Source organism: Pinus tabuliformis, chromosome 9 (genome assembly GCF_031772625.1).
Source record: "Pinus tabuliformis cultivar Carrire ecotype Pingquan chromosome 9, CPIR1, whole genome shotgun sequence".
Classification (NCBI taxonomy): domain Eukaryota; kingdom Viridiplantae; phylum Streptophyta; class Pinopsida; order Pinales; family Pinaceae; genus Pinus; species Pinus tabuliformis.
Window position 1 is genome coordinate 181,170,591 of NC_142307.1, and position 11,188 is coordinate 181,181,778.

Below are 11,188 nucleotides of genomic sequence, written 5' to 3' on the forward strand. Positions count from 1 at the left end.
TTTCGTTTGTTTAGTAACCTGAAAACAATACTGGGGTAAAGCCTTAAAGCACTTACCAGATGATATGAATGTTCTGAATTCTGCTATGAATATTCTGAATTCTGCTATGATTGTACTAGCTGTTACATTATAATGATAATAATAAAGGCGAGTAATGTTGTGCTATTTCGTTTGTTTGGTAACCTGAGAACAATCCTGGTGTAAAGCATTAAAGCAGTTATGTTCACCAAGTGCTTATGTCATTTGTCTACGTCAATTTGTTGTCATCTCATATCTGAAATACGTTTATCAAATGGCATATAATTTGGCAGATCCGAGTTTATTATGGAGGCAGACAGTGTTTTGTTTTAGTGAATCATAACTAAACGCGTCTTATACAAATATTTTCACATTGCTCCATTCGGTCATGGGAATGGATTGATATTTTTTTTTTAATTTATCAAATATTTTTAAATCTAATTTTAATAAGATTTCAATCGACAAGTCTATTCAACATTTAAAAATAGTTATCAGCAAAGATGGATTCATGACATTTTATCTTTTAGGTAACAGTTTACCCATTAGGGAAGTTTGATGATGACAAAGACTATTTATTGTTTTCTCTTTGTTGTATTGATCAATTGGATTTGGATGTTGTGGTCCTGTTATCTTATTGCCTATTATCATGATGGTATTAATTAATTAATGATTAATTAATTAATTAATTAGATTTGGATGTTGTTGTCTTGTTATTTTATTGTCCATTACCATGATGGATGGTATTTCGTTTTTTTATGGTATTTGGTTTTTTAAGAGTTTGTGGTGATAGTGTTAACAAAATTTTGGAGAGTTCTTGTGCTATGATTTGATCATCTTTTGTAGTGATAACAAATTAAGTGGGAAAATTGTACTGTATAATTTGGTTTTTTTCAAACTAAGTTTATGAGTTTGGAATACTTTTTATTTTGACATATATATTCATCATTGATATTTTGACATTCAATGTATACATTTATCATTGATTTTGTATTGGTTGATTGTGGTAGTCTATGTTTGAATCCTTTATTTTGGTTCTTTACCAGCATGTATTTCAAGAATTTATGAAGTAATTGTTAGAATTTGTCTCTCTTATGGTGTTTTCTACTTATCTTGGCTTTCATCTTCACATTTTTAGTCCTTCCTAATTGAGTGGGGCTTCCATTTAGTGCATCATTTTGAGGTCTACCCTTCCATGTTTACATGAGTAGTGTCATATTTCTCCATTTAGGTTTTTCTTTGTGTTTACTTCCAACTTTTTGGTTAATGGGGTGTTATTGTTGGTATTATCTAATGTTTATTTTCTAGATGTGCCAACTATTGTGAGTTCAGGTAGGGGTTCTCATTGTTATAGTTATCCTTAGTTAACTCTAGGCATCTTCCATTGTTATAAATGGAAGTCTTTTTGTGTATTTTACAATGTGAGCCATACAAGATACTCTTTCATCCAAGTCTTGCATATGCCATTCCATTAGAGGAAAGTTCATCAAATATTTATGAATCTAACTCTAGGCCTCTTCCATTGTTATAAATGGAAAACTTCTTTGTGTATTTTAATATGTGAGTAAATACAAGATACTCTTTCATCCATATGCCACTCCATTAGAGAAAATTTCAAGATACTCTTTCATCCAAGTCTTGCATATGCCATTCCATTAGAGGAAAGTTCATCAAATATTTATGAATCTAACTCTAGGCCTCTTCCATTGTTATAAATGGAAAACTTCTTTGTGTATTTTAATATGTGAGTAAATACAAGATACTCTTTCATCCATATGCCACTCCATTAGAGAAAATTTCATTAAATGTTATGAATTTTCCACACTAACCTAAAGTTGTGTAGTACATCATTGTGGTATAGAGAAGTTCATTGACATAAGTCTATGGTGTTGTCTAACTATTCTATGTTTTAATTTTTTTAGTTGGAATTGACAATTCAAGTCTTCACAAGATTATAATCTTTCACTAGTTAAATTGTGTTTTTGAACACATAAATGGATTCAACTTCCCTCAAAAACCCTTCATTCACTCAAATTTTGTAAACTAAATAACTAGAAAATGCAAATTGCACAACTCCTTGCCAAATTTTCTGAAAAATGGATTGAAAAATATGCCAAAAAAATAAAGAAATTAAAATGCATGTAAATTTAAAAAAAATTACCAAAGAAATTCATCCCTAACCCAACTTGTCTAACAAAAATTATAAATGTATATTCTATTGCAAGAAAAATTGATAATCAACACAATATATAGATTACATAATTTTTAATATAAATTAATGATAAATATTTATTTATATAATTTTAAATATTTTATATATTAAAATATTTCACTCTCCACTCTAATATCTTAGAGATATTGTAATGTAATTATATAAATATTTGACCTGTTTAAATAAAATTAAAATAACAAATAAATAAATAAATATAATTATTAATAAAATATTTTGATTAAATCACATCATATAAAATTAAAAATAAAACCTAACATAAAATTATTAATAATATTTATAATTATAATAATAATTAAAACCAATTTAAATTCCTCTTAAATTGATAATCTACTCAGCAAAAAAAATCAAATTTCAAAATATATATACACTCGACTACTTCGCAGCCCTTCTATAATGACACATTGGAAAGCAAAGTCGTGGGAAGTTTGGTACATAAATTATCATTCGAGTAATCTTGCATCGGTCATGGGTTTTGTTACATCACACCATCTGCACATGGAGATACAATATATGTTCGAGTAAAAACTTCAACAAAACACGACAAATTAATTCGGCTCCGCGTAGAATATATAAAGGCGGACAAAAGTTTGGTCGACACATTCCACAAGATTTGAGTCAATTTCAGGAGAATTGAGAAGTGACCGGCAATCCAGTATACCATTTAGCAATGAACATAATTATGCTGAAACTATGGTCTCTGTAAATATAATACGATATTGCAACTCTCAATGAACTCATATTGCTTACTATATACTTTGCTTCCCACTAAAATGGCCCATTCAAATTATAATTTCCACGTCATATCCTCATCACTGCCTTCATATCTCCAAACGCCAGTTCGGAAGTGTAGAATTGGCCTAGAATGTAGTAGTCAAAACCCTAATATTCACATGGCGGTGCCCACGGATTTCACTAAAAGAAACATTGTGAAGAGCCTGCAAAGCGGCATAAACAGCTCTGAACACCATGACGATCAGTGTATTACAGCTTTGATTATATATTTATATGGCACATGCTCCTATTTTCCAAAGTCGCTATTAATTATTTACAGCACCGTTAAGTAATAGAGGGCATGCGATAGACATATTATATTTCATCTGCAGAGTCAGCACTTTAACAAATATATATTCACAACTTAAAAAAGGGTCTTTATCACACATATTCAACCAGATGCATCTATAAATGGGTCTTATCACAGCTATGCAACAAGTGGCATCCCAATGGGACCCAGAGCAACTATCAATTACAGATTTTAGAAGTAACAAGCAACTCAACTTACTATTTAGTAATAATGAATGTAATAGGGTTTAAATTTCAATCCAAGTACGTCGCGCCCGAGGAAAAATGTGAAATGAATAGTTCAGCAATAATGTTCAGATTTCGGGCTAAATACATTGCACCCAAGAGGAATGAACAGTTTAGTACGTTGCACCATAAGCAATACGGACCCACCAATACTTCCACGTCCACGTCCACATAATATACTTTGCTTTTCACTTAAAAAAAAGGTCTTCAAATGATCTCGATCCCATCATAATTTTGTCGTTTATTTGATTATTTGCGGTAAATGCCAAGTATGACTTAATAAGCTCATAATTGGTTTATATTTTTCCTTTTCATCGATTAAAAATCATATTATCTGGATTAAATAAAATAAATATTAAAAATCATATTAACTGGATTTAAACTAAACTACATTTACTAGGTACTATATAACCCATATTTAATAATAATATCTAATATTTGGAACGACATAATTAATAATTTGTTTAATAAATTTTCATATATTATTCAAATTCACTGATATCCTATTTCAATTACAAAATGCATTTTAATAACTAATTTAATACTAAAATTTTAAAAATAAAATTTATATCAATGATTAATTTTTGTAAATGTGTTAGAAAACCTGCACAGATGAATCTAGCTAGTAAAGGTTGAACACACAGCTTTGCAGAGCAAAAACACTAAAAGAAAATCGAAAGAAGAAAAGAATGATACATTCGAAAATATGTTACAATGCTCATGATATAACATCACTGGGTGAAGATCCCAAGGTAATGCACTATAGTGGTGATTAATGAGAAGACTCAACACCTACAACAAGTTTTGGAGATAACTAGTCAGTTGCGGAGTTAAAGAAGGAGCAATTCAAGGAGTAAATCATGCAAAAGGAATCTTGCATGCAATCCCATGCTCTAACTAAGAGTCTGCATGTAGGTGTGTAATAGTTCCAACATTCTTGCATGCAGTCCCATGCTCTAACTAAGAGTCTGCATGTAGGTGTGTAGTAGTTCCAACACCCCTCCTGAACACCACTATGGGGAAAAATAGAAAATGGGCCGTGGCAACTAAGGCCAAAGGTCACCCAAAATACAGTGCAACTTGTACTAAAATTGAGGAAAGAGGGAAAACTTCGTGGGAAAACCCCCCCCTCAAAATACAATGCAATCAAAAGAAAAGAGGAAGAAAAATACAGTTGCTAAGCAATCGTGTCCTTAACTCCAAGATGATCGCGCAAAGAGCGAAACTTCTGCTCAGTGAATGTCTTGGTGAAGATGTCTGCAGTTTGTTCTGCTGAAGGACAGAACTGCAAATCACTGACCCGATTATGTACTAAGTCTCTGATGTAGTGCATATGGATCTCTATGTGCTTCGTCCATTGCCGCTGTACTGGATCCCTGCAAAATTTGAGAGTGCTCTGGTTGTCACACCAGATGACAATGGGCTGGTGGAACTAGACGCCTAACTCAGTGAGGAAGTGTTGTAGTCACAGAGCCTGAATGGTGATGTTGACTACTCCTCAGTACTCAGCCTCAGCTGAAGAGAGAGCAATAGCAGCTTGCTTCTTGCTCGACCAACAAATAGGGCCAGATCCTAGACTGAGTGAATATCCGGAGGTGGACTTGCGATCAATGCTGTCTCCCGCCCAATCAGAATCTGTGAAGCCAAGGAGATTCAATGCAGTGCCTGCTGCATAATGAATCCCGAAGGTGATGGTGCCCTGCACATATCGGAGGATGTGCTTGGCAGCATTCCAGTGTAGCTCATGCGGCTCCTGCATGTATCTGGAAACTACCCCTACTGCATATGAGAGATCTGGTCTGGAGTGGGTGAGGTACAATAAGCTCCCCACTAGCTGTCGGTAGAGAGTGTTGTCAACTAATGGAGTGTCACCTCCATCCTCAAGGCGGACCCCAGACAGAAAAGGAGTCGGTGCTGGCTTACAGTCAGTCATGCGAAATCTCTCGAGGAGATCCCGTGCATACTTAGCCTGAGAGAGTTTGATGCCTATGGCATTCTGGTTGATCTCAAGACCAAGAAAGAAGTGTAATGGACCCATGTCCGTCATCAAGAACCTATCATGCAAGGCCCTCTTGATTGTAGCAATGGCTGAAGCCGAGCTGCCAGTGATTAGGAGATCATCTACATACAAATCTAAGATAAGAAGAGAATCATGTTTCCTAAGCATGTAAACATTCGGATCAGACTTACATCTTTCAAAGTTTTGTGATAAGAGAAAAGAATCCATCTTCGCGTACCAAGCTCTCGGGGCCTGCTTAAGGTTGTAGAGAGATTTCTTCAATCTGCAGACCAAAGATGAATCCTGAATGAAACCATGTGGCTGCTCCATGTAGATCTCCTCAGATAGGTCTCCGTGAAGAAAGGCATTCTTCACATCCATCTGATGTACTTCCCACCGCTGGGTAGCCGCAATGGCAAGTGTAAGTCGTACGGAATCCATCTTTGCTACTGGAGCAAAGGTCTCGTCATAATCAATGCCATGCACTTGTTGGAAGCCTTTGGCTACTAGCCTTGCTTTCTGTCTGTTGATTTGCCCATCTGCAACACTCTTGGTCCTATAGACCCATTTGCATCGGACAAGTTTCCTTCCTGAAGGAAGGGGGACCAGATCCCAAGTCTGGTTCTCGAGGAGGGAGTTATACTCCTCCTCCATGGCGGACTCCCAAGATGGATGCCCAGCAGCCTCAGCATAAGACTGTGGATCAGAAGACTGAACCAAATGACAATGCCAGGAGGGCGATGGTTTAGTGGCACCGAGGACAAGAGGAGGCTCAATAAACTCTGAGCTAGTCCTCTGCAGATCAGAATTATCCCCCACAAGACCATTTCTAGCAGCTGGTTGGTCTTGTGCATATATCTCACATAAGCTCCTTGTTCTTTGATTTATGACAGGGGAATGTGATTCACTGCTGGAAGCCCGATCTGGGCTTGGATGTGGATCATCATTTGCATGCACTAGATTTGTATTTGAAGACTTTGTCTTTGCATCTGCATGCTCCTCCTCGGCATCAGCATGATCTGTATCTGCATCTGAGTGCACTAAGTCATCATATCAGACATGAGGTATATAAAAAGTGTCTACATGCGACGCTTGAGGTGCATGCAAGAGACTTTCCTCAAATTTGACACTTCGCTCAATGATGAGCTTGTCCGTAGAGGGAATCAGGAGTCGATATCCCTTCACACCATCAGGGTATCCAACAAAGATGCACTCAATGCTTTGTGGATCAAGAGCTTTCCTCTTTTCAGAGGGGATCCAGGCCCATGCTCGAGAGCCAAAAACACGGAGGTGAGTGACCTCTGGTTTAGTGCCACTCCAAGCCTCAAAGGGGGTCTGATCCTTGACAGACCTATGAGGAGATCTGTTCTGGATGTAGTTATCACAATTAAGTGCTTCGGCCCAGAGCTTATGAGGCAGTGACTTGGCATGCAACATGCAGGAAGCCATCTCTTTGAGAGATCGGTTCTTTCTCTCAGCAACTCCGTTCTGTTGCGGAGTGTATGGATCTGTGTACTGCAACTGTATGCCGCACTGAAGGCAAAGGTTCCGAAGTTATATGTTAACATATTCCCCCCCATTATCTGTACGGAGGGCTTTGATCTTTCTCTCTGACTGTGTCTCAACTAGTGCTTTGAAATCTTCAAAGTGCTCAAAAACTTCAAATTTGTTCCTGAGAATATACACCCAAGTATACCGTGAGAAATCATCAATAAATGTAAGCACATACCTTTCTTTTTTGATGGAAGGATGAGGAAAAGGCCCCATGAGATCACTATGGATCATATCTAGAGGAGAGGATGCTCTATGAGTCTTGCCGGTGTCAAACTTTTATCTGGGATGTTTGCCAAGAACACACCCTTCACAAACTCCTTTGGAGAAACTCATATTTGGCAAGCCTTCCACCATCTCATCTTTGCTTAGCTGCTGCATATACCTGTAATTTAAGTGACCAAACCTCTCGTGCCAAATCCTACTACTATCATCAGCATGTGTAAGCAATACGGAGGATTCAGATTCAATAAATTCAGAAAATGTATACAGTTTGGCTCCATTGTTTACCACACCAGTTGCAATTTTGGCGTTGCTATGTAGATCATATATGTTCACTACATTTGGAGTGAATTCCACTCTCTTTCCGGTGCCAGAATGAGTGATCTAATAAACTGAAAGCAGGTTTACTGAAAGTTTTGGAACATGAAGCACATCTTCAAAACTTCCGTGTAAAAGTTCCACTCTACCTTTTCCGGTGACCTCAATAGGTGAGTCATCTCCCATGAGGATGGGAGGTCCTTTGCATGCATCCAAAGAGGAATAGACTTCCTTTGTAGCATCCATATGATGTGATGCACTAGAATCTATAATCCATGCATCAAGAGAAGAATTAATTGCAACTAAAGCATGAAAATTGTTACCTTTCCCGTGTGGCGGATTTTCAGTTTTCTTCTTGGCGCCCTGAGGGATGTGGTCCCCAAGGTTCTGCTTCTGAAGGATTTCTGCCATTTGGTCAATTTGTTTCTTCATGCAAGAGGATTCTGGATGGAATCCTCTTTGACAATAGGTGCATCTGTTTCCTTTCTTCCCTTTCTCATTTCTCGGGCCGAAGGAGTCATTGAAGGGCTTGGTGTACCCTTCCTTCTTTGGATGGGAATGTGCTTTTCCTTTGTCTTTTTTCTGCTGATTTTTCTGATTTGAATCAGATCTGTGATTTTTATTGTGGTTGCCATCATGCACAGCAAGTGCATGTGCTTTTGGAGGTTTTATTTTCCCCATGCCAATAAGTTTATCTTGCTCAAAAATAAGGGACTCCATAAATTCTTTGAGAGAAGGCATAGTGTAGGATTTACCTGTTGCGAGCCTTACTGAATGAAATATAGACACAAAGACAGAGTATTCCAGTCCGAGCTTTGACATAATAGAGAGAACTTGGCGACTCTCCTCCTTGGATTTGTCAATTCCACAACCCTTGAGTTGCAGCAATAGATCATTATATTTGGTGAAGAAGTCTTGAATTCTGTCATAGTTCCGTGGATCCAATGATAGCAGCTCCACTTTGAGAAAATGTCCTTTCATCTCATCCTATTTCCCGTAGAGATCTTCAACCTTTTTCCAAATCTCTTTGGGAGTATTGCAAGCAGATAGATGAAACTGCAACTCTAGAGAGATGCACATGCATATGGATCCGTGGGCCTCATCCATACGGTTGAGGTACTTGGATTTCTCTATGGCTGAAGTGGGTTTCACTTCTGTAGCCATGGTAATCCTGTACAACCCTTTATGACAAAGGTATCGAGCCATTTGGTCCTTCCATTCATGATAGTTGTACGGTGTTAGGATCGATGCTTTGGGAAACTCAATTTTTCTGTCAATCTTCGATCTCCAAGCTGTAATACTTGCAAAATAGAGTACTGATGCACCTTTTATCTAGCAACCTGTGGGCTCTGATACCATGTAAATGTGTTAGAAAACCTGCACAGATGAATCTAGCTAGTAAAGGTTGAACACACAGCTTTGCAGAGAAAAAACACTAAAAGAAAAATGAAAGAAGAAAAGAATGATACATTCGAAAATATGTTACAATGCTCATGATATAGCATCACTGGGTGAAGATCCGAAGGTAATGCACTATAGTGGTGATCAATGAGAAGACTCAACACCTACAACAAGTTCCGGAGATAACTAGTCAGTTGCGGAGTTAAAGAAGGAGCAAATCAAGGAGTAAATCATGCAAAAGGAATCTTGCATGCAATCCCATGCTCTAAATAAGATTCCGCATGTAGGTGTGTAGTAGTTCCAACATGCAAAAAGAATCTTGCATGCAGTCCCATGCTCTAACTGAGAGTCTGCATGTAGGTGTGTAGTAGTTCCAACAATTTTAACACCTCACACGATACATGTCTTCGATGCAAATCATTATATCTACAAATTTAATAGAAACAGGTCTCGCCACCATTTTTTATATTTATACCATTATTGTACAGGAAAAAAAAATAACTGTCTAAACATCAAGTTAAGAAAATATCAATAATTCAAACAATGCCTATTATAATCCACCGGTCTCGTCTCGGTTTCCTTCAGAACATGGGTTTCACTTGTGGCTATCAAACTGCAATTCATGTGTTCTATCATAGTTATTTGATTTACAAAACACCCAGTAAAAGAGACGGAAAAGGAAAATCGAACAGAAAGAAATTTCTGTAGTATTATTAAAATCAACATAGTTTAATGTTATGCTTGATCTAGTCTCATTCTCGACATCCCTTTATTTGCAGTAAAGTACATCATTTGCTTTGGTCTTTTCTACCGGGAAAACCAGTCCACTAATTACCAGGAACATACATATTGCAGGTCTGTTGTTTAAAGTGAAGACTTCTGGAAGAGAAGAGGCTGCAGATAATGTTGTTGATGTGCAGTAACGCATAAGCTAGCTTAGTGCAAAAGTAATGGATAGACAGAATAACCAGATGATATGATTGTTCTGAATTCTGATATGATTGTACTAGCTGTTACATTATAATGACAATACTAAAGGCGAGTAATGTTGTGCTATATTTCGTTTGTTTAGTAACCTGGCGTAAAGCCTTAAAGCAGTTATGTTTTATGTCATTTTTCTACGTAGCAGCTCCAAATAAAAAATATCTACTCTCAATCTGTATTGGTGAGAACATAGATGGCATATATTATTCTTGGTAAGTACCCTAACAGAGTCAGCAGCAGACATAGCCAAAATTCAGCATGGCACTCGTATTTGAAGAAAACTCCCCGAGGAGGCAGAATTATGGCCAGCACGATGTCTATGAAAGTTGCATCGCCCTCCCTCATGATGATGAAATAAACTTGTACTGTGACTCTAATAGTCAGAATACACCCAAACAAACCACAGATCCACTGTGAATCTAATAGTCAGAATACACTGAATCAAACCACAGATCCAATCCCACTCTAAAGAAATTTTCTATTGAAATTTCCCGATAGTATGTCTATGTAGCAGTTGCACCTACAAAACAGTCTGTTGTCATCTTATATCCAAAATACGTTGATCAAATGGCATATAATTTGGCGGATCCGAGTTTCATTATGCAGGCAGAAAGTGATTTTACTGAATCATAACTAAACGCATCTTATGCAAATATTTATAGAATTTTCTTCACATTCCACCATTAGGTCATGAGAATGGATTCATATTTTATTTTAATTTATCAACTATTTCTAGACGTAATTTTATTTTATTTTATTTTATACCATTTGTTGTAGTATAATTTTAATATACAAATCTATTCAACATGTAAAAATAATCATTGGTTAACGTTTGGGTCAAAGTTTACCCGGGGAAGTTTGATGATAGTTTACACCGGGAAGTTTACATCGAATATTTATTGTTTTCTCTTTGTTGTCGGTCAATTGATCAATTGGATGTTGTCGTCTTCCTATCTAGAATATTTATTGTTTTCTCTTTGTTGCAGGCAGTCAATTGATCAATTGAATGTTGTTGTCTTCTTATTTTATTGGTGACTACCTTGATAGTATTTTGGTTTTTATGAGTTTATTTTTGTATGAGTTTTGATGGTGATAGTGTTTAAATTTCTTCGGGATTTGTTTTTGCCATGTATTGATCATCTTATGTCGTCTTAACAAAT

General features: G+C 36.8%; 1 pseudogene; it reads right to left on the bottom strand.

Moving 5' to 3' along the window:
* Positions 1–10,196: 10,196 nt before the first annotated feature.
* Positions 10,197–10,373, bottom strand: LOC149147726 (hydrophobic protein RCI2A pseudogene; annotated as a pseudogene).
* Between the last annotated feature and the right edge of the window lie 815 nt (positions 10,374–11,188).